At 37.0% G+C, this 26643-nt stretch overlaps 1 long non-coding RNA gene across 1 annotated transcript; it reads right to left on the reverse strand.

Moving 5' to 3' along the window:
- Positions 1–11355: 11355 nt before the first annotated feature.
- On the reverse strand, positions 11356–25855 carry LOC125344009. The gene is made up of 3 exons (XR_007209399.1): positions 25845–25855; positions 18163–18166; positions 11356–11502 (listed from the first exon to the last, which is right to left on the reverse strand). It is a non-coding gene; the product is annotated as an uncharacterized LOC125344009 (long non-coding RNA).
- Positions 25856–26643: the final 788 nt, after the last annotated feature.

Raw genomic sequence — 26643 nt, forward strand, 5'->3', positions numbered from 1 at the left:
AGCTATGATTCTTGATCTCAGCCTTCTAAATAGCTAGGATTACAGGTGTGAGCTACCAGCTTTATCCTCTCATTTAAACACCTGCATTGTACCCATTATGAAAATGTACCATACTTGACTCAACTAGTCTTCAATTGGTGAACATTTAGAGTATCTCTAGCCTCTTGCTACTATAAATAATGTCTAGAGTAGCTTTGTATGTTCTATTTGTTGTCATTTTCCAGTATGTGTTTGTGATAATAGGCATACCATTTTTTTTTGTTGTTACACGATCTCACTATTTTGCTTGGGCTGGCTTCAAACATGTAATCTTCCTGCGTCAGCCTCCTGAGATCTGGAATGATAGTCCTATACCAATAATTTTAAATCTGAGCATAAATTGTCTTAGTCACTGGTCAGTTGTAAGGGCTCCTTGTTAACCATGTGCTAAGGAATGCTGCCAATGGAGAAGTCCTGAAGATAGCAGACATTATTTACAAGACATTTATAGCTTTCTGTTTCTGAATATCCTCCAAATATTGTCATCTTTTAGTATCTGAACCCTCTGGTGACACTAAAATCCAAAGATACTCCAGTTTGTTTTATAAAATGCTTTTACATATTTTGTTGTTATTGTAAAGGTGGTGTACAGAGAGGTTCTACAGGTATTGAGTGCATTTCTTTTGAGTAGTATCTCTTCCCTCATTTTCTCCAAGGCCTTTTCCCTCCTGTTCCCACTTTCCCAGAAGTTGTATAGTTCATTTCCAACATAATGTCTAGTGAATATCAGTGCTGCATTTGTTCTTCCTTTGTCCCACCATTCTATGCTACCCAAACAGATAAAATTACATAGAAGACTAAAGGTACAGAAATTGAAAATAGTGACAAGGGACAAAAAAAGAAAAAAACAACAAAAAAAACCAAAATAACAAAAAAACTCTTGTTTCTGTTTCTTGGAGTTCATTTCCATGAGCATCATTTTGTATGATTATACGTACATAGCTATTGAGTCTTTGTGATCCTCTCCTAATAATATCCTCCTTTGGTCTCTGTGTGAATGTCTAGAGTCCTGTATAACTTATTTTTTGGTCTTTGACTATCCATTGTGCTTACTTATAGATTTATAGGAACTTTCTAGTTACAATAAATAAGGGAAACCATGAAGCCTGTGTTTCTTTGTGTCTGGCTTACTTTGGTTATTATAATTTTTTCCAAGTCTTTCCATTTTCTTATGAATGGTACAATATCATTCTATGTGATGGATGCATAGAATTCCATCGTGGATATATACACAACATTTTCTTGACCCATTTGTCTGTTGACGAGCATCTGGTTTGATCACATATCTTAGCTATGGTAAACAATGCTGCAATGAACATGTTTATTCTGGTAGCTTTAGTGTGGCTTTGTTTGTGGTCTATTGGATAAATTCCCAGATGTGAAATTGCTGAATTATCGGGAAGCTATATGATTAGTGTTTTGAGGAACCTGCATACTGCTTTCTAGAGTGGTTGAACAAGTTTACATTCCCATCAACAGTGTGGTAGAGTTCCCTTTTGGCCACATTCCTGCCAACAGCTGTTATTGCTAGTTTTCTTGATAATGACCATTCTAACTGGGATGAGATGGACTCTCAATGTTGTTTTGATTTGCATTTCTTTTATGGTAAGAGATGTTGAACATCTCTTCATGTGACTGTTGGCCATTCTTGATTTTTCTTCTGAGAAGTCTCTCTTTAAGTCTTTAGCCCATTTATCAATTGGGCTGTTGTTTCTTTGAGGGTTTGTTTTGGAGCTGTTAATTTTTTGAGCTCTAAGTAAATTTTAGATATGAGGCCCGTGTCTGATGCTTAGCTAGTAAAATTTCTCTCCCATTCTATGGGCTTTCTATTTCTAGTTGTGTCTTTTGCCATTCAGAAATTCTTTTTTTTTTCAGGGTAAATTCATCCTTTATTTTATTATATTATTTTTATTTATTTATTTATTTATTTTTTATTGTCAAACTGATATAGTGAGCAGTTACAGTTTCATACGTTAGGCTTTGGATATATTTCTTGTACTGTTTGTTACCTCCTCCCTCATTCCCCCTTCCCCTTTCCCCCCATGAGTTGTTCAGTAGATTTACACTAAACAGTTTTGCAAGTATTGCTTTTGTAATCGTTTGTCTTTTTTACCCTGTGTCTCTTGATTTAGGTATTCCCTTTCAGTTTCCTAGTACTAATACCTGTATACACGGTTTCCAATGTACTCAGATAAGATACAGAGATAGTGCAGGTACAACCACAGAAAGGGGATACAAGAGGATCATCAACAATAGAAGCTACTGTTTCACATCGCACGTTGAAAGTAATTACAACAGTGATATAGCAGTCGTTTCCATAACATGGAGTTCATTTCACTTAGCATCATCTTTTTTGTTCATAAGGGTATAGCTATTGGGCTCTTGTGATCCTCCATGCAGAAATTCTTGTTTGTTGTAATTCCTTTTATCTAGCTGTTTGATTTGTTGTGATTCTGGATCTTACTTAGGAAGTTTTGACGTGTTCCTAGGATCCCTAACGTTTTCCCCCTACACCTTCCTGTATCCTTTCCACAGTATCTGGCTTTACATTGAGGTCTTTGGTCCACTTGGAATTGACTCTGGTGCAGAGTGAGATATATGTGTGTGTGTGTGTGTGTGTGTGTGTGTGTGTGTGTTTCTATCTTCAGTTTTCTGCACATGTATATTCTGTCTTTCTTCCATGCTGTTTTTGGCTCCCTTATCGAATATTAGGTGTCTACAGGTCTGTGGGTTCATTTCTGGGTCTTCTATTCTATTCCATTGGTCCTCAGCCCTATTCTTATGCCAGTACCACCTATTTTTATTATTACAGCTTTTTAATAGAGTTTGAAGTTTGGTGTTGATATTCTTCCATCACCGTCCTTCCTGGTAAGGATTGTTTTTGCTATTTGAGGTCTTTTATTATTACATATAAATTTTTGGATTGCGTTCTCTTGCTCGTTGTTGGAATTTTGATGGGTATTGTAGATAACTTTGGGCAGTATTGCCATTTTCATGATGTTAATCCTGCCAATTAAGGAGCATGGAAGATTTTTTTTCCATTACCTTAAACCTGCTTCAATTACTTTTTCAGATTTTCAACATTTTTACAGTAGAGGTCCTTCATATCTCTGGTTAATTACTAGGTATTTTACTTTTTAAAACAATAAAATGTTGTATTTGGTTGGGCACTAGTGGCTCATGACTGTAATCCTAACGACTAAAGAAGCTGAGACTTGAGGACCATGGTTCAAAGCCAGCCCTAGCAGGAAAGTCAGTGAGACTTGTTTTTTTTTTTTTTTTTTTTTTGGCCAGTCCTGGGTCTTGGACTCAGGGCCTGAGCACTGTCCCTGTCCTCTTTTTGCTCAAGGCTAGCACTCTTCCACTTGAGTCACAGCGCCACTTCTGGCCGTTTTCTATAGATATGGTGGTGGGGAATCGAACCCAGGGCTTCATGTTTATGAGGCAAGCACTCTTGCCACTAGGCTATATTCCCAGCCCATCAGTGAGACTTATCTCCAGTAAATTACCAAACAAAGCAAGAAGTAGAGCTATGGCTAGAAGTAGAGTATGAGTGCTAGCTTTGAGCAAAAGAAGCCCAGGGACAGCACCCAGACCTTGAGTTCAAGCTCTAGGAGTAGCAAAAAAAATTATTGTATTTGTATTAACTTATATACATCGTTGTGTATGCTTTATATCATCTCTGGATTGCTTATGATACCTAATACTATGGAAATAGTTCTTAATACTGTATCGTTTAGGGGATAATGACAAGAAAGACTATATTTGGTGCAAATGCATTTTCCCTATTTTCATCAAGTGCTTGAATCAGCAGGTATGGAACCCTGTAGTATGATGGGCCAACTGTACTTCATTCTCATTCATTCCTGTCACTGGACCTTTGCTGTTCCGTAACCATTTTCCCTCCTCTCTGGATTCTACTTTGAACATTTAATTCATATGTTTCTGTTTCCTTTGACCCTTGTTTATAGCTTGGGTATTCAAGAGATGTTTAAAAGATTGCCTAGTATTTCCCCATGTAATTAGTGCACAATACAATGGATGACAGCACTATCTTGCTTTTGTTCTTATGGCCCAAACTCCAAAGCATGGGTTACTTAGGCAAGTATTTCTAAGCCTATTTCCTTTTCTAACTTGAAGAGGTCAGGTGATCTGTCATTTGACTGTAAGTACTGAAAATCTAAATAATTTCCTGAATGTTTTCAGTCTTCTTTAACTTTTAAAATTTCTTTTTGTTGATAGAAAGTAAATGAACTATAATCCTTACCTCAGTTGAGGGTGTAATACTTAGAAGTTATTATTAATTGTTAAGGAGCCAACTCAGCATGAATGCACACTTATAAACCCTGCTGGGGAGGCTAACATAGGAAAATCTCTAGTTTATAATCAGCATGGGTGAGGCTCTATCTAAAAAACAAACAAAAAAGGACTGAGAACATAATTCAAGTGGGAGAGCACTAAACATAAAGCTCTGTGTTTAGTTTTTAGTACTGAAAAATGTGAGAGTGAAAAGAGGGAAGGAGAGATAGAAAAAGAAAGACAGAGAGAGACATAGAGAAACCTGTAATTTTTCCATGTAATTCTGACTTAAGAGTAAAATTTTTCCATTTTTCATTAGATAGCTACCAACTAGGAATATTTGGGGCATATATGTTACATTTGATAATTTACTTCCTTATTCAACAATGTTTATTAATAGTCTTCAATGTGGTAGGCACCAATTCAGTTGTTACTGGTTTTGTTCCTTTTGTTTTAAGCAGTAAACTGAGCTTAAAAATCTGTTTTCCCGGCTTCTAATTAGACATAAAAACAATTTCTAGGACAGAAACTTCCAAATAACAAATGTAGGCAATTTTCTTGTCTAAACTATAAACTGGATTAATAATATTCCTTAAGTAGGTGGTAAATGATTTAGTGATTTTTATATTTTTTGAGTTAACAGAACAACAAAATTAACAGAAAAATACAGGCTGAACCTGAGTTGTCATTTTGAAGTTTTTTTGTCCTGGATGGCCTAGAACCATGATTTTCCTGATTTTCTTTTCCACGGCACATAGGATTAGGAGTGAGCCACTGGTGTCTCGCAGTTAATGTGTGTGTGTGTGTGTGTGTGTGTGTGTGTGTGTGTGTGTGTGTGTGTGTGTGTATGCTGGGCTTGACCTCAAGGCATGGGCACTGTCCCTGAGATTTTTTGCTCAAGGCTAGTGCTCTACCACTTGAGGTGCAGTACTGCTGCAACGGCCACTTTTTCTGTAATTAATTGTAGATAAGAGTCTCACAGACTTTCCTGCCCAGGCTGTCTTTGAACCACAATCTTCAGATCTCAGCTTCCCGAGTAGCTAGTACTACTAATCCCAGGCAGTAATTTTTTTGACAGAATTATTGTTACAACTGCTGAGGTGGTGTGTTGTGCTCTGAAGAACACTACTGAAGTATCTGTAGCCCAGATTTTACAGATGTTGAAAAAGCCACAGAGGTTAAGTGAGTTAATGGTCTCACTCAGCAGTCAGTAAGAGAGACAAGCATAGAATATGACTCTGGACTTTTAGGACCATACCACTCAACTACAATTAGAATTTGGAACAGATTAACTGTTTATGTGATTTTCAACATCCTTCATTGGCTAATTATGCTAATGTCACAGCATGACTTTTCTAACAAGTATGCACGGGTTTATAGTATAGTGTTAGACTGAAATTAGCTTTATCACTGTTAACTATGGTGTGGACTAAGTTCATATTTGTTACAGCTGTGAAAAAAGACAATGAATTTTATCAATGCTCTTCAGAAAGTTTTATTTAATAAAAATCTATGATACACAGATAGTTAAGGTCTTGATAATGAATGATTTTCCTTGCCATTTTGTAAATTCAGTATTGCAAACTGGACTAATCTTAAGGACTCTCTGAGTGCCAAGAGCCTGGAATTGTATGATGTTCCATTTGTTCAATACTGAGTCAATTAGACAAGGGACTGTCAATTTAAAATAGGTATTTTGAAAACGTCTTGAACTGTGTAAAGAACTTATTTATTTTGTGTGCCTAAAGTCATTTGTTTACCACTGGAAACACTGGGATATTTTATGTTGTAATTTTTGTTCTCACTTTTAGGCTTAAAATACTGATAGTTTGCAATGAACTAGGTTAGACTCATATTTATCTTCATATGTATCTTAATTTTGAAGTTTCATTAGTTTTATCTTTGCTGTTGAGAGGAGATAGCTGAGGCTCTGAAACAGGAAACTTCAAGTGATCCTGGAAGACTATGAGGCTGTTAACAGATGATGTTAGGTAATGACTATGACACATAACCTAAGCCCTCATCAGAGATTGTGGTCTTTGAGATTAGGAGGGAATAGTTGAGCAAACCTGAGCCAAAAAACAGAGCTGAGTCACTTTGACCTTATTGACACAACTAGCTTTCTGAGGAGAATACCTATGAGCTACTGCATGTGACTAGGCTCCTACCTTGCTATGAATTCCACTTTTTTCATATTTCTATTATCTTTAAGTAGTTGTACAAAGGAGTTTCCATTTAAGAAAACAGCTTATGAATACAATGCGTCTTGATCAATGCCATGCCTTTTAACATTCTTATCCATCCTTCTCAACCTGCTACTTCCCTCACTTTTCTTAATTTTGTAGGTTATACTTTGAATTCTTTACTTCATTTTCCCCCTTCTCTTCATTCATCTACCCTTCTTCACTTGACCCTTTCAAGTACATTTTCCTGCTGTTTATTTTGGTGAATGTTGCCTTTGCTTATTACCCTATTTGAATTCTGCCATATTTCAATTAATACATTCATATTTATTTTCAAACAACCCAATATATTTACTTATAAATTTATGTTAATTCTAACTTCCACATATGAGAGAAAGCATGCAATCTTTGTTTCTCTGGGCCTGATTTAGTTCACTGAATATAATTTTTCCATATCCTTCCATTTCTTTGCAAAAGATTCAATATCATTCTTTCTAATGGATAAATAAAAATCCAATGTGTATATATACCACATTTTCTTGATCCATTTATTCATGGAGGGGCATCTGGGCTTATTCCATATCTTTATTATGGCGAATAGTATTGCAATGAACATGGTTGTGTTGGTGACTTTACTGTATTCTACTTCTGTGGTTCTTTTTGTGGTTCTTGGAGCCCTGATTCATCCTTCCTTGACTAATATGCTTGGTATATTAAGTGGATACTAATTTAGTTTATTTTTTTTCAAATTGTTATTATCAAACTGATGTACAGAGAGGTTACAGTTTCATACATTAGGCATTGGATACATTTCTTGTACTGTTTGTTACCTTGTCCCTTAATACCCCCTTCCCCCCTCCCCCTAGTTTATATTTTTGATCTGTATCTTTCACCAAGCACACTCATTCTTTCTTTTTACTTCCTCTGTAAAGTAAATTTCTTTGGTACCATTCCCAGTTTGGCAATCTTTGACCACCATTTTACAATGAACCTGAAACTGAGTGAAAATTTCCCTCTAGTTTCACTTGCTTTTAGTTACTTGGTTTTAGTTGTCTATGCAAGTTAATAATTTTGGAGATCACACAGCTGAGTCAAATAGTTTTAGTCTCCTAGTTTTCTGTGGATAATACCTCTGGTGTGTGATTTATGATAATATTGGTTGCCTAGGTTACATTTCAGAAACTAGAAGGCTACTTTTGTCAAAATACTGACTTTGTTTCAGTCTGTGCAGGTGTTCACGGTATAACAAAACCAGGGTGAAAATGCTTGGTATTTCTGCCCCTACATTATATTTGTCACCTTTGCTACCTTAACCTTTGTGTCAGGCTGTTTCTGTTTGTCTCTGCACATAGACATGTTAACCATTTATGGAATGTCTGGAACTGGTAGTACAAGATTAAAATATTGGAATCTTCTCTAATCTCTTTCCTCCTTTTCACGCACAAAGATAAGGATAAGTAAGACGTTTGAAAGATTTATAAGGGCATCATGACCTTGTAATTATAAGCATACCAGCCACTGGGTTTCACAACATCCTTTTCTAGACCCCTAGAGCAGTACCTACAAGTTTCTAGTCATTAAGCCTTTCCACATCTTGCCCTCTTTTTTCCTTCCTTGCTTAAAGATGAAAGTTGAAACATTCCAAGTTAAGATAATCTTTTCAATTTATGCTGAGGTAAGATGGTCTTTTTTTTAATTTATGCTGAAGTAAGATGGTCTTTTTAGGATGCAATTCCATCTTCTTGGTTTGGCTGGTTTATTGAATAAGTCTTTTTTTCTTGGCCAAACATCTTATTCTCAATTCGTTGGTCCCCTTCTGAGTGAAAATAGAGTTAGGTTCAGTGACAATCCTATTTATCTCTTTCTACCTCTTAACAATATGCCTCCCTTATTTTAGTCCTAGGGTTTATATATTCCCCAGCAGATTGAGGAATGTAATTAGTTATTATACTCATATTGGTTCACTGACAGTTATCTATCCACATCTGCTCATTCCACATATATCCATTGTGTGCTTCCTATTATCACTGTGGTAGAAAATAAGTACAAATAAGTTAAGGAGATTTGTCATAGTGTCTGCTCTCATGGAGTTAAAAATTTAGCAAGAGAGATAGTCATTAATCTAAAAGTCACATCAATGAAGATATGCAAACTTTGACAAAATCTCTAAAGGAAAAAATAGGTTGCATGAGAACATTTAATAAAGTAAGTTTATTTCAAGCAGGGGTTAGAGGGTTAGTATCAGAAAAAGTTTCCTTTAGAAAGTCATTCTATAAGCTGAGATTTGTGGGGCTAGAAATTCTGCAGTTGAAATGAACTACACAACTTGTGGGTGGGGATGGTAGGGAAAAACTTCAAAAGAGGGAAGGAGTGACATTTGTCTAAAAAGAAACGTAACACTAACCCCTCTATATATCACCTTTACAACAATAATGATTTTTTAAAAGAAATGATAGAGGTGGTTGTGGTTATGTGGTTGCCATTAGAGTGAGCCTGGAAGTCTCACCTGCTATGTCCTAGCATTTCCCATAGTTGTGCCCTCTCGTGACTATTGTGGGGATATTAAAACAGACTGGTTTCTTTGGGGATATCTAGCCTCGTTTGCTGGCCAGTTTTGGCTCATGGATGTGTAGAAGCTTCCGTGGTTTGTGAGGTAGATAGTCTAGGATACTTCCTTACAACATTGTCTCCCTTTGTCACATGGGTCCCTCTGTAATTTCTTTCACATTGACATTTCCCCTAATAATATGTTTTAATATTTAATTTGAGCTTGAAATGTGCTTCTGGGAATATGTAGAAAAACAATATTGATGTGGGTTTCTGAGATTCAAGGAACAATGTTTAATTTCTAGTTTTAGACTTTAATCACATGGCTTGCTATAATGCTGACAAGAAGAGTGAAAGAGGTGCACACAGTGGGAAAACCACATGAAGACACAGAGAGATAGTCATCTACATTGAGCTAAAAGGAAAGCACCTTTGAGAAAACCTGAATCTTGTCCACACCTTGATCTTGGACTTTGCCTTTAGAACTATGAGAAAATAAATATGTGTGGTTGTTTTATTTTACTTTAAAAGAAGATTGAAAGCTGCAAGGCCCCCCAAAAACTACCTGTTGGTAGCTGTACATGAAAGCCCAGATTATTAGACATAAACTTAAGAGGGGATAAGAAGGTAGATATTGTGGGCTAGTGGCTGCCATTCACTTCTGTCATCTAAGGCTTGGAGAAAGGTCTTTGAGCAGTGGCCTTGGAGACAGTATGTTCTTTTTCTCACACCATCCTGCATTGCCTACTCTAGTCTATCTTTCCGGGTACAGCTTTCACTCCAGATTGAGTTGTTATACTTGCCAAGTGAGGCAATACACTAAACAATATTTGGAATATGGACTCACAACTTTCCTCAAGTTGATCTCAGTCCATTAAGGCCTATCTCCCAGCTTTCTATGGTCTCACTTTTCTTTGATCTCGAGAGCTTGTTTGGAGGTTCCAGTGAGGGAGGGCAGTTGCTCTTAACACATTTGACCAAAGAAAATTCTTCCTCTCTCCATGAATGTTGTTTTCTTTAACCATTGGCAAAGCTTTAGGAGGGAAGCAGATAGAGTAGTGAGGGAGAAAGGTGATATGGTGTCCCATCCCTAGCCAAGCAGTTCAGCCAAATTAGCCCTGGTGAGGAATGACATGACAGATGGCATCACAGTTCTTTTTTTTTGCCAGTCCTGGGGCTTGAACTCAGGGCCTGGGCACTGTCCCTGGTTTCTTTTTGCTCAAGGCTCGCACTCTACCACTTGAGCCACAGTGCCACTTCCAGTCTTTTCTGTTTCTGTGGTGCTGAGGAATTGAACCCAGGGCTTCATGTATGCTAGGCAAGCACTCTACCACTAGGCCACATTCCCAGCTCAACAGCAGCACACTTCTATGTGAGCCTTTAGGCAATTGTTTAATACCCAAGTTTCAATTTTCTTTTTCTGTTTAATAATTTTTGAAAAATTATCTTTAAGTAGTAGTACACAAAGGAGAAGTTGCCATTTAACAAGGCAGTTTATTACTACAATGCATCTTGGCATGCCCTTCAACCATCCTTCCCTTACTTTTCTTAATTTTGTGGTATATGCAATGAATTCTTGACTGCATGCTCTCCTCCTACCCCTTCTCATTTGTCTACCCCTCTCCACTTGCCTCCACCCCTTTGCATATATCTGTTTCCTGGTGCTGATTTTGTTGAGCTTAAAAAAATGTTATAATACCTACCTCTGGAGATTGTTGCAAGAGTCACATAACATAGAGTATAGAGAAGGGCCTTGAATTGACACTCAGAAAATGTTTGTTCTTTATTAGGTCCTTTCCATTCTTCCTCTTAGAATTTAAAATTTTTTCTTCCCTCTTTAGATTCATGGTTCTCACAGCAGATTTCCTCTTTTCAAGACAATGAGAGCCTTGGATGAATCATTTCCTTCTGGAAATTTTCTACATTCTATTTTTCTAAGCACAAACAACTCCTTTCTCTTATTAACTTTCATTATTTAAAACTTCAACTCACTCATCCTTCATATGAAAGGTTTCAACTCATCACAGAGATACAGAGCTTACAGTGTCACAGAAGGAAAAACTGAAAACTATTGATTAGATAGATACCATTCACTCATTCATTTATTCACCAAATGTTCATCAACTATTATGTCTCTACTGGGTAGGGAATAAATGTCCCAAAGTTTACTTTGTCAGGATAGAACATACCATTGTGTAAGAACTGATACAATTTTTTTTTGCCGGTCCTGGGGCTTGAACTCAGCACCTGGGCATTGTACCTGAGCTTCTCTTGCTTCAGGCTAGCACTCTACCACTTGAGCCATAGCACCACTTTTGGCTTTTACTCTTTGTGTGGTACTGAGGAATCAAACCCAGGGCCTCATGCATGCTAGGCAAGCACTCTATCACTAAGCCACATTCTCAGCCCCTCGATACAAATTTTGATATCAAATCTCAAGGTTCTAGGAAAAGATTCTGTCCATATTCCATTATGCAAAATATCTGCTATCTTTCTGGCTTATTCTGGCTATTGCCAGGAAAACAGACCAGAACATGTGATGCAGGATGGTGAGGATAAGGATAGAATTGTCTCCAAGGCCATTACACTTTGTTGTGGGGGACTGTTCTTTCTCCACAACTTTTCTGTTTTCCAGCTGTATAACTTGCTATGTCAGTTGCTAAGCAACGTATAAGTTGTTTACCTTAAAGACCCCATTTTTATTCATTCATAAAATATAGTGTATAATATTATTTTTCCCAAAATGTTATGAGTATATGAATTGACTTATATAAAGTGCTTTATACAGTGCCTGGAACATAATGAGTACCCCGATATATGTCAGTCTGCTAAAAGTATTATAATCATTATTATTCTGGTGAAGTGAGACTAAGAGACTGTATTCTCAGATTTTACATGTTCATAGTATTTTCTCCTTTCATTGTAGGAGAATGACAGATGACAAGTACGAATGCCAACTCTGTCATTTAGTAACTATGGGAACTTCAGTAAGACATTCAGTATCACTAAACTACAATTTTCAGATCTGCAAAATGAAGAGTCTAACGTCTTCTATTTTATGAGATTGTTAGGAAGATTATATCGAGCAAGGCAGTGGTGTGTGTGTGTGTGTGTGTGTGTGTGTGTGTGTGTGTGTGTGTGTGCATGTTCCTGGGGAGAGGCTAGGCAAGTGCTCTAATACTGAACCGTACTTTCATCTTAGTGCAATGTCAGTCCATCTTCTGCTGCTCTAATATAATTTCATAGATGGGTTAAATTAAAAGCAATTCTAAACACTCATTGGCTTATGGTTCTGGAGTTTGCGGAGTCCAGTACTAAGGAGTTGCATTTGGGAAGGACTTCCTTGCTGCATCTTAGCATGATATTGCATTGTGAAAGAGAGAGCACATAAAAGGAATGGCAAGGGAGAGAGAGACAGAGAGACTCTGGATCTGAATGAAGACTACTTATTAGGAGCTAGCTAAACTTACCTTTTTATCAAAAGTCCACTCCTGAGAATCAGCATTAATCCATTTATAAAGGCACAACCCTTGTGTCATAATTACTTTTTAAAGATCCCATATAAGTTTTGGAGGGGACATTGAGAACCATAGCACGTACTTAGTCCAGTGTCTGGACTAACATAGTAACATGCTTTAGAAGATAGTTATTCTAATTACAGACTTTGTTTTCTGTCCTTTTTTATTCATTTTTTCTTATTTATTGTCAATGTGATGTACAGAGAGGTTACAGTTTCATACATTAGGCATTGGATACATTTCTTGTGTTTGTTATCTCCTCCCTCATTCCCCCTTCCCCTTTCCATTTCCCCATGAGCTGTTCAGTTGGTTTACACCAAACAGTTTTGCAAGTATTGCTTTTGTAGTCGTTTGTCTTTTTATCCCGTGTCCCTCGATTTTGGTATTCCCTTTCACTTTCCTAGTCCTTTAAATCCTCTCTTCTTGCACCTTCCATTTCCTGCTGGGGGAGATAGACCTCCCTCCTCCTCTGCGTCCTCCTCTTCCTCTTCCTCCTTTCTTTGATAATTTTTTGTGTGCTGGTCCTGGGGCTTGAACTCAGGGTCTGGGTGCTATCCCTGATCTATTTCCCTCAGGTCTAGTACTCTATCACCTGAGCCCCAGCTCCACTTCAGGGTTTTTGGCTGGTTAGTTATTGATGAGCCTTATGGACTTGGCTGCCTGGGCTGGCTTCACATAACAATCCTCATATTTCAGCTTCCTGAGTAGCTGAGGTTAAAGCCCTGGCACATTGTTCTATTCTTCACACAGGCAATTAAATCCATTTGAATAAATGACCCCATTTCAGACAATGCTTTGGGCTATGGATATTATCACCAAAGGGTCCATAATGGTTTATACTAGATGGAAGATCAGCATCTTGCATGAATCCCTCAGGTAAATTCTGCTATCCTATTATCCATTGAAATATCTAGTAAATCTATCTATCTATCTACCTACCTACCTACCTACCTACCTACCTACCTACCTACCTACCTACTATCTATCATCTACATCTATCCATTTATAGTTTCCCTTTATGGAACACAATGAATGCAACAAATCACTAAGCAATGATTTTAGGCATCATTCTAAGATCTTAGAACTAATTGACCAAACTATGAATCCTTTCCTCCTCTTTGCTTTCACCAACTCCAATTTAGAAATGTCTCTGACCTATTAATGTCAAATGCAATGTACTCAACTTCCAACAATCTCCACTATTGTGCATGTGAGGAGACTTTGGCCTTAAGACGCATTCATTCCATTTTGCTCCAAGGAAAGCTTCAGGCCAATCTGTCTGAGGAGAGAGGCAAAAAGTGTGTGCATGAAGTAGGAGTGGGAAACAGCAGTTATCTACTGAGTTATAAACCACATGCTTACTAGGTTATAAGAAACATTAAACAGCCCGAACCATCCATTTGCTGAAAAGACATTTAATTATTTCCACAAGAACTAGTCAGAGATGTGAGCCTATAAAATAAACAAAGAGACACTAGCATTTGATTTTAATGTCTCTCTATTTTGCCCAAAGCCACAATTTAATTAAAATTCTGAATAGAGAATTTAACAGGACATTCTCCTTCTTAGCAACCAGACAATGAAGATAAACCAATCCAAATATCCTCCTGGAATTTGGGACATTTTAAACTAACTGCCAGTAACAGAGACATTGATGAGAGGTGTTTGCTAAGCTCTATGTTTTAAATTGAGACCAACTGCATATAGATAAGACACTTTGCTATTTATTTTAGAAAAAACATGCAGACCTGATTATTGGAAAATCAACCAAAAGAGACTCAGGCAAGTGTGAGCAATGGGGGAAAGGTTTGGTTTTATTGACCTGGTTGCCATTGGTAGGACAAGTGTCATATCAGACTTCATGAATCTTTGGTTCTGATTCTGGGTGTAATGATTTTAAATTATATTTACAACTTATCGTCAACTTTGCCATCTGTAAAATGAAGTAGGGTAGGCCAGTGAGATTTAAGGTCCTTCCATTTCTAGCTTGCTATCAGTTTTTAATGAAGTAATAGGATTGCCAAAAGGAATTGTACAGACATTTATTTTTATGCTAATATCTAGTGCCTAGAATGATGCCACAGTCATAGTATGTGCTTAATAAATAGTTATTGGCTACATATAGAAATTGTCTATGAGTATTTGAGATTTCAGTTTGGAAACTTTTATTTTTAACAACTTTATGTTTTTCTCAATATATTATTTATGCAGATTTATGAGGGGAGTGTGATATTTACATAAATACATATATACCTATAGACAGACATTATGGATTATGTCTAACTATCTTTTTCCCCATATTAGTCTCACTTCCATATCATTACTAATCACTATTCTGCTTTCAGGTCAATTTTATTTAGTTTCCACATAGGAATGATATTTGGTACTTGTCTCTGAGTGTGGCTTATTTCATTTAATGATGTCCTCCAGTTCCATCCATGTTGCTGTAAATCATGTGATTTCATTTTTATCAATGGATGAATAAATACTCCGTTCTGTATAACACCACATTCTCTTGATCCATGCATTTGTCAAAGGGCATCTAGGTCAATTTCATAGCTTAACTATCATGAATAGTGATATATTACACTTGGGTGTGCAGGTCTTTGAGTTATTCATTTTAGTTACCTACCTTTTTAGTTCACGTTTTGAGAATTTTTAAGATGTTTTGATATACTTTGAAGAACACCTGTTTTTATTTGTGCTGGGGTTTGAACCTTGGGTCTCTTACATGCTAGACAACACTCTACCCCTGATTTGTATTCCCAGCCCTACCATGAAGGATTTTAAAATATGTAATCATACAATAATCAGGATAAATTCTGGGTTTTATTTAACTTTGTGTGCACAAGAATCAAAGGTGTAAAGTAGTTTAATTTTCACTTTCCAATCATTTCTTTATATGGCTAGTAAAGCATAAATACATATCTAGATTAAAAAAATTGTTTCACCATCACAGTTTAAGAAGTGCTTGTGAAGACGAGAAAGCCTTAATATTGTAAGCCCAACTTCTGATAGGCAGCAATGATTAAACCTTTGAATTTAAGCCTTAAACGTTATTTTGGTCAATTTCTCATCAGATACTTGGCTCCCTTTCACAACACCTCCAACAAATAATATTTCCTGGCAATGGCTATAGTTTCTCTCATATAAACCTCTTACCACTATTACTTTCTGTCTAGTTAGTTAATTTCCTTTCTTCCTAGTCTAGCTATGCTTCTAAAGTGTTTGCTTCTGTTTCCTCATTCCTGTTTAGTCTGCATTGTGGTATGAGTTAGCACAGATACTGTTCTCATTAAAGTTACCAGTGACCATACCAAACCAATGGATACTTTTCTTGTCTTGTAATGCATTGCAGCATATGAAATATTAATGAATCCCTTCTTGGAAAACATTCTCTCCTTTGGCTACTACTTCTTTGCTTCCCTTACCTCATTCTCTGGCTCTGTTTCTTAGATGGAAACTTTATTGTTGTTTCTCAACTCTATCTTTGACCTTGTACTTTGTTCTAAGCTCTCTTTCTTAAGTTTAAACCATTATCATTTTTATAGATGTGATTCCCACATTTACTTTCATGTAAGACCGCTCATTTACGTTCCAAACCCATATATACAGATGTCTATAGAATATTTCTACCTGGGTGGACTATAGGTACTTACCACTTCAATCTTGTGCCACTGTCTTTAGTCCTTGACACTACTGACAGAGAATTTTTTTTTAAATGAAAACTGGATTGGGTCATTTTTAAGCTTAAAATCATTTTGTTCCTCTTCTTTGCCTATAATATAGGTAATCTCAGCTTGTTCATGGGGCATGTAAAATCCTTTTTAATGGCTTGACCATTGCTTTTCTCTAGGTTCATCTCTCTGCATATCAATCTTTTTTAATCCCTTACCAGAACCACACTCCTTGATAATATCATGTTCTTTCATATACATAAATATTTGCTCACACTTCACCTTTCAAGTCATCTCAAGTACAGATTCCTTTGGGAAGTCTTTCCTGACTCAATTTTTTTGTCCCATTATACCATATATCAATCTTCAGTTTCATTCACACTGTGTAACAGTTGCTTCTATTGTTTATTAGTTCCATTTGATACTTGTTGATTTCTTCCAGAAGTAAAGCAAGGAGGAACTAGATGAGTGCCCATTTGGAGCATGATACAGCTTAACAGCCAATGGATAGAACCTAAGTATACTTTGATAATATTTACCATTCTTCTAAGGTACACTGGAGAAGATTAGGATTCAGTTCTTAATCAAAAGAGTCAGAGATGGTGTCATTTTCTTTTGGCTTGTAGTAAGAATTGCTGGTAGCATAGTTCATAGACTAGGTGAAACTTTCCTAGTAATCCATAGGCTATCAAAGCAGAGTCTTCCTGGTCACCTAGCAAAGTGATGACCCTTTGTCAGTGGGTTTCAACAATGCCACGGACTTTTATTTGGGTCCTGTTGCTTCTGGCTGTTGCTTTGTATTTTGGTGATAACTCAGTATTGTCCTACATGTTATGGAAGGAGAGACTCTTTGGAGTTCAGGCAATATCAGTGCATTAAGGATGACAAAATACTTACAGACTGGTTGTCCCAAGTCCATTGAGGGAGATTCAGAATTTAGGGGCTCCAGACAAATCCAGGACTTTAAAAAAATATGAATATTTTTAAAGCTTTTTTGTTGGGCTTAAAATATAGATCAGTGAAAGAAAACTTGCCTAGTTCTGGAAAAAAAGGACAAAAACCAAAACCAAAATAAGACCACACATATATAGTAAGACTATTAGATAAGAATTAAAACAATAGCTACTACATTATTTTTGGGTGAAAGTGATTGAATGCATTTCTGTAGTTGTCAACTAGCTTATCTAATATTATCAGGCATTTATTTCATGGTACAAGAGAAGTTTATAGTATTTATCTTGTTGAAACATGAGTTGGTTTTTCTAAGGAATTACACCATTTGAATTCTCCCTTGCAAATAGCATACTTTGAATAATTTATTTGTGTGCACTTGTATACAACTTCGTATGTATTTACTTGTATATTTATAAATTAGATCTAGCTTCCACATATGAGATTAAATATGCATCCTTCATCTCTCTGGGCCTGACTTACATAATTTTTTCCAGAGTGGAGATGAGATCAAGTGGCAAGAGATAGCTGAATGAGGAGATGAACTGGGGAGAATATATACATAATATTGAATGCAAATCCAATAAAACTAAGAAACTTGAGGAGAGGGTTTGGGCTGGGATGGATGAGGGAGAATGATGGAAGAGGTGACAGCAGCAATCAAGATGCATTATACTCAGAAACTCATTTGTTGAATGGCATCTGCTTTGTACAGCTACTTAGATAATAAACATATAATAAAAAGAAGCTTCTGATATGCTTGAATATTTCATAGCTTATTTATTGTGATTCACTCAAGGCTTGTATACTTTATGTATATTTCAGTAAGTTCTATAATAAATAGGAAAATAGGTATCAACATCATTCATAGTTTAAATATGACATTGGTACTTAAATTTAAATAGCTGTTTTTATAATCATGTTTATTCAAGGTTTTTTCAGTTTTACTTACCTTAGGGGTAACAGTGGTGACCAATAAAGAGAGATTCCTTTCAACATGGTTTTTCATTAGAGATGTTTAAGCTAGTAAAGATTATAATAATAGTCTGTTTTCTTTCCATTGTATTATAAGCTTTTCAAGGTCAAGAACATATTTTTATACCTACCCTAAATGTGTACATATAGGTACCTAAAAACCAGTTGCCTCTACAACAGTTATATTCTTTTTCTGTAAAAGTGTAGATCAGACAAAGGCTACTTTTTACCCTTTGTCTTCTTTTTCTGTATTCTTGTCCTCCAACTTGGTTCCCTACCTGTCACCTCTACCTCCTAGCTCTTATAGTCATAGCAACTATTGCCTTCTGGGGGGCACTGTGCTTATTACACAGTAGTAAATCAGCAGAAAGGTGTTTTGGGGCAGAGGTGGAGTTGCTGCCAAGGACACAAACTAGAAGAGAAAGTTATGAAAGAATATTAAAAGCCTTGTGTTGGTGGCACTCCTATAATCCTAGCTACTTAGAAGACTGAGATCTGAGAATCATGATTCAAAGCTAACCCAGGCAGGAGAGTCCTTGAGACTCTTATCCTCACTAAATGCTACCAAAAAGCCAGAAGTGGAGCTGTGGCTCAAGTGGTAGAAAGCTAGCCTTGAGCACAGAAGCTCAGAGACAGTGCTCAGGCCCATTGTTGAAGCCAATGAAGTTGGTAAGGTCTGAATAAGAGACTCAGGTAGAGGCTATCTTCTGTCCAGGATGACAGTTGTGAATTACCTGTGACACAATTCTTTTTGGACTATGCCTTGTAAGTCTGTTGATCTTAAACTGCATTTTTCTGGTTGTCAACAAACTTATCTAATCTTACCAGAGATTTATCAGATCACATTAATACCTCTTAGTTGTGTAATTCTTAAAGTTTGCAAAGTGTTTTTGTGTCTATTCCATTTCAATAGCAATCCCAGAAGGGAAATGGAGAAGGTGTTATCATAATCATTTATCCAATAAAGGAACGGAAACACAAAGAAACAAAATATTTTTCTCTGGGTCACATAAGTAAGGATCCTTTGGAAATAAGTCTGACTTTTAAAAAAATCACACCACATTACACTATGGGTATCTGATAATGAATAATTGAGGAGTTACCTTTCCTGATGAGACTTCCTTTTCCATAGGGGATTCTGGAAAATGGGAAATCCTCTAAGACATAGAGAAATGACTTTCTAAATAGTGGAAATTTGAGCTGTTTTTTCAGGAAATGAGAGAGGTAGAGGAAGAAGGAGAGGTGGGGGCAGAGAGGAAGTTTGGGCCCAATTCTTCTGAAATGTTCTCCTGAGAAATTCTCAACATGTACTTGTGCCCTCTGAGAAAAATCCTGGTGTACATAGACTATGGATTATATGTTCTCTGGGCCAAAGTGGGTGTCACAGGATAGTCCTTTGCCTCTTGCTCGACAGACAGATCAGACAGTATGGCATAGTTGTTAAAGTCTCTGGAGCCAGACAGCTTGGGTTGTAATTACAGCTTTTCAATGTCCTGACTGTGATGCTCAGGATGAGTTCTTTTGCTTCTCTGTGTCTCCGTTTCCTCTCTTGAGAAATGGACAGTCCTAGCAGGCTTCATTTAATGTGAGGATTGATTGAAATAATGAGTAAAGTGTGCTGTAAGTTTGCCTATTTGTATTATTAGCATCAATTCATGTTAGATGTTTTTCTGGTGAAGGATGGGTAACATGAGTGTTCTTGGGAAAGTTAAATTAGGTAGAGTGAAAAAAAAATAGGATCTTTAGACAGGAAGTCCAGCCCATGGTTCCTTTTCCTTCACCAACACCTCAGGATTCTTGAATAATACTTCTGTCAAGGGACAATGTGCCTGAGCAGGGTAGAGACACAATAGACCGCAGATAGCAGCAGGTCATTTCAAAAACAGTTGTTGCTATTCTGTGATGGCCATGTGATTATAGTCATCAAATTAATTGTAGAGAAATTTTTTTATATGTTTGTACCATTCATGGGTAGAGATTCATATTTAATCCCCTTGTTTTTAGCAGTATTGGGGTTGAACTTAGGGGCCTGCGCTTCTTTCTAGACAGGTACTCTAGCACATGAGCCATTCTACCAGCCCTTTTTAAACATGACTTATTTTTTAGATAGGATCTTGTTTTATACACAGACAGATCTGGACTACATTCATCCTATAAGTACTTCCAAATGTAACTGGGATGATAGGCTCTCATGCCCAGCCATTGGTTGAGATGGAATCTCATATGGTTTTGCCCAGGCTGGCTTCAAACCACCGTCTTCCTATCTCTACTTTCCAAGTACCTAGGTTGACAGGCTTGAGCCATTGCATCAGGCTAATTCCCTAAAACTTTTTATGAGAATGTTCATTTACTTCCTGCATAACTAGATGGCAATCAGACCTTCCTCTCTTTTTCCATGCTTTTGGGAGGGTAGGCATGAACACTGAGAAAAAGTGGTTGAAAATAAGTCATTGAGACATGTAGAATTCTATCTTCTTCCCTGGCTTGTTTCAGGAAGCCTTTTACAGTTGTTCAGCTTCCAGTGATCTCTCTGTCTCTAATCTCCAGAGTACTGACTGCTGCTCAGTTTGGCACTTAATTATATACCACCTAAGGTGAAATCTCCCTTTCCAATTATAGTCCATTCAAAGTATACCCCTTTTTCTCCCAGCAAAAGCCTGCCTGAGACAGTTGGTATTTGAGAGGGAGAATATAAGACATAAATTAACTATTTATTCCCCATGATCCTCTAGGCTTTACCCTTGTGTCCAATCTGATTCCTAGATAATTGAACTACAGTACTTTTTTCTCCCCATTACATTCTACTCTCCTAAAATAGCCCCTTATAGAATTCTGTTTCACCATAAATATTAGCTTTTTATGTTTTCCTTTTCTTCTTCTTCTGGTGGTAGTGTGTGTGTGTGTGTGTGTGTGTGTGTGTGTGTGTGTGTGTGTGTGTGTGGTGTGTGTGTGTGTGTGTTTGTGTGTATATTTTAATGGAATGGTGTTTTAACTCAGGCTTTATGCTTGCTCTTACATTGTACCACTTAAGCCATGCTTCCAGCTGTGTTTTTGCTGGCTATCTTGGAGATGGAGTCTCATAATCTTTTCTGCCCTAGCTGGTCTCAAACTACTATCTGCTGGATCTCAACCTCTTGACAAACTGAGCAACTGGTATCCAAGTGTATTTTTATGTTGTAATATCCCAAATTCTCCATGAAAGGAAAAAACATAAACATAAATAAGATGTGAACACATACACACACAATTCAAAGTGAATTCCTATGTAAAGCAGAAAATATTGTCCCCATAACTTGAAACTCTGTTTATGCTAATAAAACGTAGAGTCATGAAGGGCTTGTTTGATGGGTATGCTGGGAGTAGGCAGAGAGGTAGTTGTTGAGCACTCGGACTTTTGGAAGTCTGTGGCTTCTGAAGTACCAGAAAACAGAAGTAGTCAATACAAAGCTCAGTGAATGGAGTAGAGTGCTGGCTGCCTGAAAATGGTTATTAACTCTCTCTGTCCATCTTCTTCCTTCTAAAATGTCTATCAGTGGAACCACTGTAACTGCTTTCTCCCTCCAAGATTCAAGATACCTCCTTAGTCAATTTGAATATAGCATCCCAGTGTCCCTGGTATAGTTGCCTTCACATATTAAATAGCCCATATGCCAATATTTTACTTAACTGATTAGATTCATAATCTGTGTATTTGGAAGCAAGCATAGAAATATGTTAATGAACTGGTCACTTCTGGTTCATGCTGGCAATCCTAGATACCCAGAGGCTGAGATCTGAGGATTACAGTTCAAAGCCATCCTGGGCAGCAAAGTTTGTGAGATTCTTATCTCCAGTAACTGTATGCAAGTGGAGATGTGACTCAGCAGAGCATGAGGCCCTGAGTTCAACCCTGTATATAGGCATGTGCGCGCACACACACACACACACACGCACGCGCACACACACACACACACACACACACGTTTATGACTTGCTTGGTCATTTTTTGTGATCTTAGTCCTGAGATGGGAGCATATTTTAGATATGCTGTAAAGTGGAATCCTGATTCCCCAAGGAGTATCCTGTTGATACTTGGTGGCAATGTGTGTTAGTAACAAGGAACTAAGAGAGGTCTCTGTTAGTAGCTGCCATGTAAAGATGGCAAGATTATGGTATGATTGCTTGATTATTACTACATGATCCTGGGAATTAGTAGAAGACATGTTATTGTTTTTTTTTCCCTTAAAGTAAAAACAGCATGAAGAAATCCAAGTTTTGTAAATAACTCAATGAATTATTCGCTCTACAGTGGGACTTACAGAAAATCCTTTAAATAGCAAATTCCTATGGTATGCTTGAACTGTGGGTCAATTTATTTTTAAAATGCCTTTTCACATGCAGTACATTTAGAAACAAGCCTGTTAAGAAATATCCATATGCATGATGGTTTCTGGTTTGGTTTAGGGCCTAACAGAGTTCACTTGTCTCTATGAATTCACTTCTATCTTTGTCCAGGAAAGTCTTATTTTGACTTTGGGAGCTGAAGGTAATTGGATTAGAATCCTTTAAAAAAAATCAACAGAGAAATACCATTCATCCTGTATTCTGTGGTGGTCTCAAACAACTAGATTCTTGTTGCAGGGGAGGCATAGTGGTCTCAATGATCCTTTTAATGCACTTCTTCCCTGGGGTATTAGCAGAAAATGTGTTATTTAATTTTTTTCTGGATTTTCAAAAAGAACTCAGAATTCTTTTGCAATGTGTGAAAAACATGGAAAAATGTTTTAGGCAAAAGATGATCTTCTAGATCATCTCAAGAAGACTGGTTCATAGTCTTAAAATTTTAAATTAAAATGTATTTATTTTTATTAACATAGTCATGTGAGTAGTAGTAATGATTGCTATTAATGTATCACTTACTTCATACCACAGATTATTTTATGTTGTCTTCACAAATCTGTGAGGTAGTCTGTTTTTTTCTGGTCACACCAAATATACAGTATCTTTTTTGACACCAAACAATTCTCTTCATTACCTAAGGAGACCAACTAAGTGTTCATCAATTCAATTCAGTTCTAACGCTAGATACCCAGAGTTATCTGCAGGTTATGCAGGTTAGTCCCATAAGACTTTCACTACCTAGATGCAAGCTACATATGGGATCCCCAGATGACCTACATTTCTGACTAGCTTATTATTTATATGGAAATTGCCATAACTCTTATCTTGTTTGTTAATTTAATAATTCATAGACCTCAAGAAAACACTTTATGATGGCTAGTTTATTATATAACTCCTTAACAACCAGAGGAAGAAGAAGTGGCAGTTGGAGGACACATTTTTCAGTAGAGTGTTCACCAACCTGGGATCCCTTCAATTTTCCTTTCCCAATAATTTTTTTTTGTCAGTCATCAGGCTTGAACTGAGGGCCTGAGGGCCTGGTCACTGTCCCTGAGTTCTTTTGCTCAAGGCTAGCACTCTACCACTTTGAGCCACAGCTCCACTTCTGTTTTTTTTTTTTTTTTTTGAGTAGTTAATTGGAGATAAGACTCTCACAGGGACTTTACTGCCTGGCTGGCATTGAACCATGAGCCTCAGATCTCAGACTCCACAGTAGCTAGGACTACAGACATGAGCCACCAGTGCCCGGCTCCCAAGAATTAAAAAAAAATATATCTTAACCCTCATCCCCTTTCTGGAAGTCTGGGAATGGAGCTCAAAGTTTCAACTCTTTGATCTTTAGTCTTTCTTGTCTTTGGCTCTCATCTAGAAGCTATCTAGGGACTCATCTGGCTTCAACTCAATAGCAAAAAATCCAGTCTGGTCAAAGGGACCTGTTTTGAACAGCAAGACATTCCTATCACTTAGGAAATTCCAAGGGTTTTAGAAGCTTTGTTCCAAGGACTAGGGACAGAGGTTAAATATATTTTTTTGTTATACAACTGGTTTGGGTATTTGTTGTTATTCTTACTTTAAAGATAAGTAATCTCAGACACAAAGGGTTGAAGTAACTTGCTTAAGATCAGCAGCTGAGAAGCAAGTGGTAAAGTAAAAGTATTGAACTCAAATCTAGGTACTCTCCAAGCCAGGAACTTAAGCAGCATTTCTGCCTGAACCCCAAACTAAAACTCAGACTCCATCCTAAACATACATTAGTAAGAATAGGTACAAATTAGAGCTATTAGCAAATGGAGAAAATAAAAACCCTGAGCCAACAAAGCAAAAATTAAAGCTCAGTATTGCTACAATCCCCAAATATCAAGGGTAGTAATGCTGAAGTTCACTTTTCTTTTACAGCTAGGGATAATTAGACTCTATGTGTGAAGGCAGGCAGGGAGTTGGAAAACAGATTTCAAGTAGCAAGAAAGAGTTGAGTTCATTATACCTTTGTGGACTGCTTACTTGCTGTTTGCCAAGGATTGTGGTAAATATGTCCAGTGAAGCAAGGTAGAATGAAAAAGAACTGTAGAAGTTAATTCTGTCTAGAAATTTTAGTCTAGAGGTTACCAGGTCAAAATGTGTCATCTTAGGATCAAAACAAGTATCTTTGCAGCCCTGTAATTCACCATCATTCATTAATTTGTGAGTTCTAAAGAGTAAACTCCGTGAGTACCATCTTCTCAGACCTCATGACCCCATGGGAAGGTCTGGAGGAGTAGGTCAACCTAGATTGGTTGTTATTCAAGGAGGCATGAGATCCCACTAGTCATACAGAGAGGTGAAGTTGCAGTTACTCATTTGGCCAGTGAATCTGTGGTTCTTCACTGAATGGTTACCAAGGGCTCAAATAAATATGTTGAAAGTTGCAGAGGCTACCATAGATTGGGTGTGAGATGAATTAAGAGATTACAGCTTGAGTTTGAAATCAGGACAGGAACCTTGAGAGAGGGCTTAAGGGTCTAATGACTAGGTAAGTGGTAACCGAATAACTTGGAGGATACACAATAAGAATTTGGTGGAGAATTGGATGCAAAGATACTCAAATTTGTTTGGCTTCATTTTGCTTGGAGGCCCCATCATTTTCTTTGAAAAATTTTTAAGATTGTGAATTCTTTGTTGGTTAATGAAATACAAATTCTGGATTTCTACAGCTTTCCTGAGGATAGAAATATGCACTCTTTCTGTACTCTTTCTCCATGGAGATAAAGTGTTGAGTCAGACAATGATATTCCCCTTTAGACATACACTGCACCAAATTGTTTCACTGATTTGGTGTTCACTGTAGTTGGTGCCATGTAAATTCATTGGTCTTTAGAGCTATGGTTTGTAGCTTATGTCTGAGCAGCAATCAATAATTTTTATATTTTGTGTGAATTTAAGTATAACCAAAAGATAGAGTGCTTATTTGTCATATCTCTTCATTATAAATAAAATTTATGCTTTCTGTGTTATAATCAGAATAAATGGACAGTGAATATTTTTAGTGTTCCTTCTATACTTGGAGGAAAGTCACAAATTGCTGTGTATAGACAGGCTAGGAGCCACAGATTTTAACTTGTCATGACTATGAAATTTATGGATTATGCTTATGTGTGATGGAAGTTATTTAATAATAGTGTGCTCACTAGACTACTACTATTTAAAAATATCTCTTATTAAATGCCATTAGGAGAAAAATGTATCTAATTTGATAGGAGCTTAATTACATCAATTCAGTTCATTGTCCATCAATATACTTCATATGTCATTTTCTTTATCTATTTTTGCTTCCTAATGAAACATATCTCTTTCCTCAGATTTTAATGTATGCTAATAGTATATACTATTTGTAAATTTGCTCTTCTTTGCTTGTAATGCACTCTACTTGTATACATTTTAGAATTCTGAATTAATTTATATAAGCCCTTATCACTTAGGATTACCTGAGAATTCTGGTCTGGCTCACATCCCTCCATGCAACACCTACTATTTATCCTAACACTGTTTTTCCCAGACAAGATCTCAGAATGAGGGGCTGGGAATATGGCCTAGTGGCAAGAGTGTTTGCCTCGCATACATGAAGCCCTGAGTTCGATTCCCCAGCACCACATATATAGAAAACGTCCAGAAGTGGCGCTGTGGCTCAAGTGGCAGAGTGCTAGCCTTGAGCAAAAAGAAGCCAGGGACAGTGCTCAGGCCCTGAGTCCAAGCCCAGGACTGGCAAAAAAAGAAAAAAGATCTCAGAATGATTTTGCCCACGCTGGCCTTGAAGTTCTAGGCTCCAATGATTTTCCTGCCTCAGCGTCTTGACTAGCTAGAGCACCAGCGTTTAATAAACTCCCAGCTGACTGTCATTTCTTCATCTGCTTTAAAATTCTACCCCATTGAAGTAACTCTGAAAGGACATGATAAAATAAAATGGATATTATCTGGAAAAGGGATGACACTGATCACCATTTTCAGCCATTTTAAGACGGTTTATCAAGTTAGTTGATCGTTACCTTGGAACATACAAAGAACTTCATACTGAAAAGATTTACTCTGTAGTGTATGATG

Source organism: Perognathus longimembris, chromosome 28, assembly GCF_023159225.1.
Source record: "Perognathus longimembris pacificus isolate PPM17 chromosome 28, ASM2315922v1, whole genome shotgun sequence".
Taxonomy (NCBI): domain Eukaryota; kingdom Metazoa; phylum Chordata; class Mammalia; order Rodentia; family Heteromyidae; genus Perognathus; species Perognathus longimembris.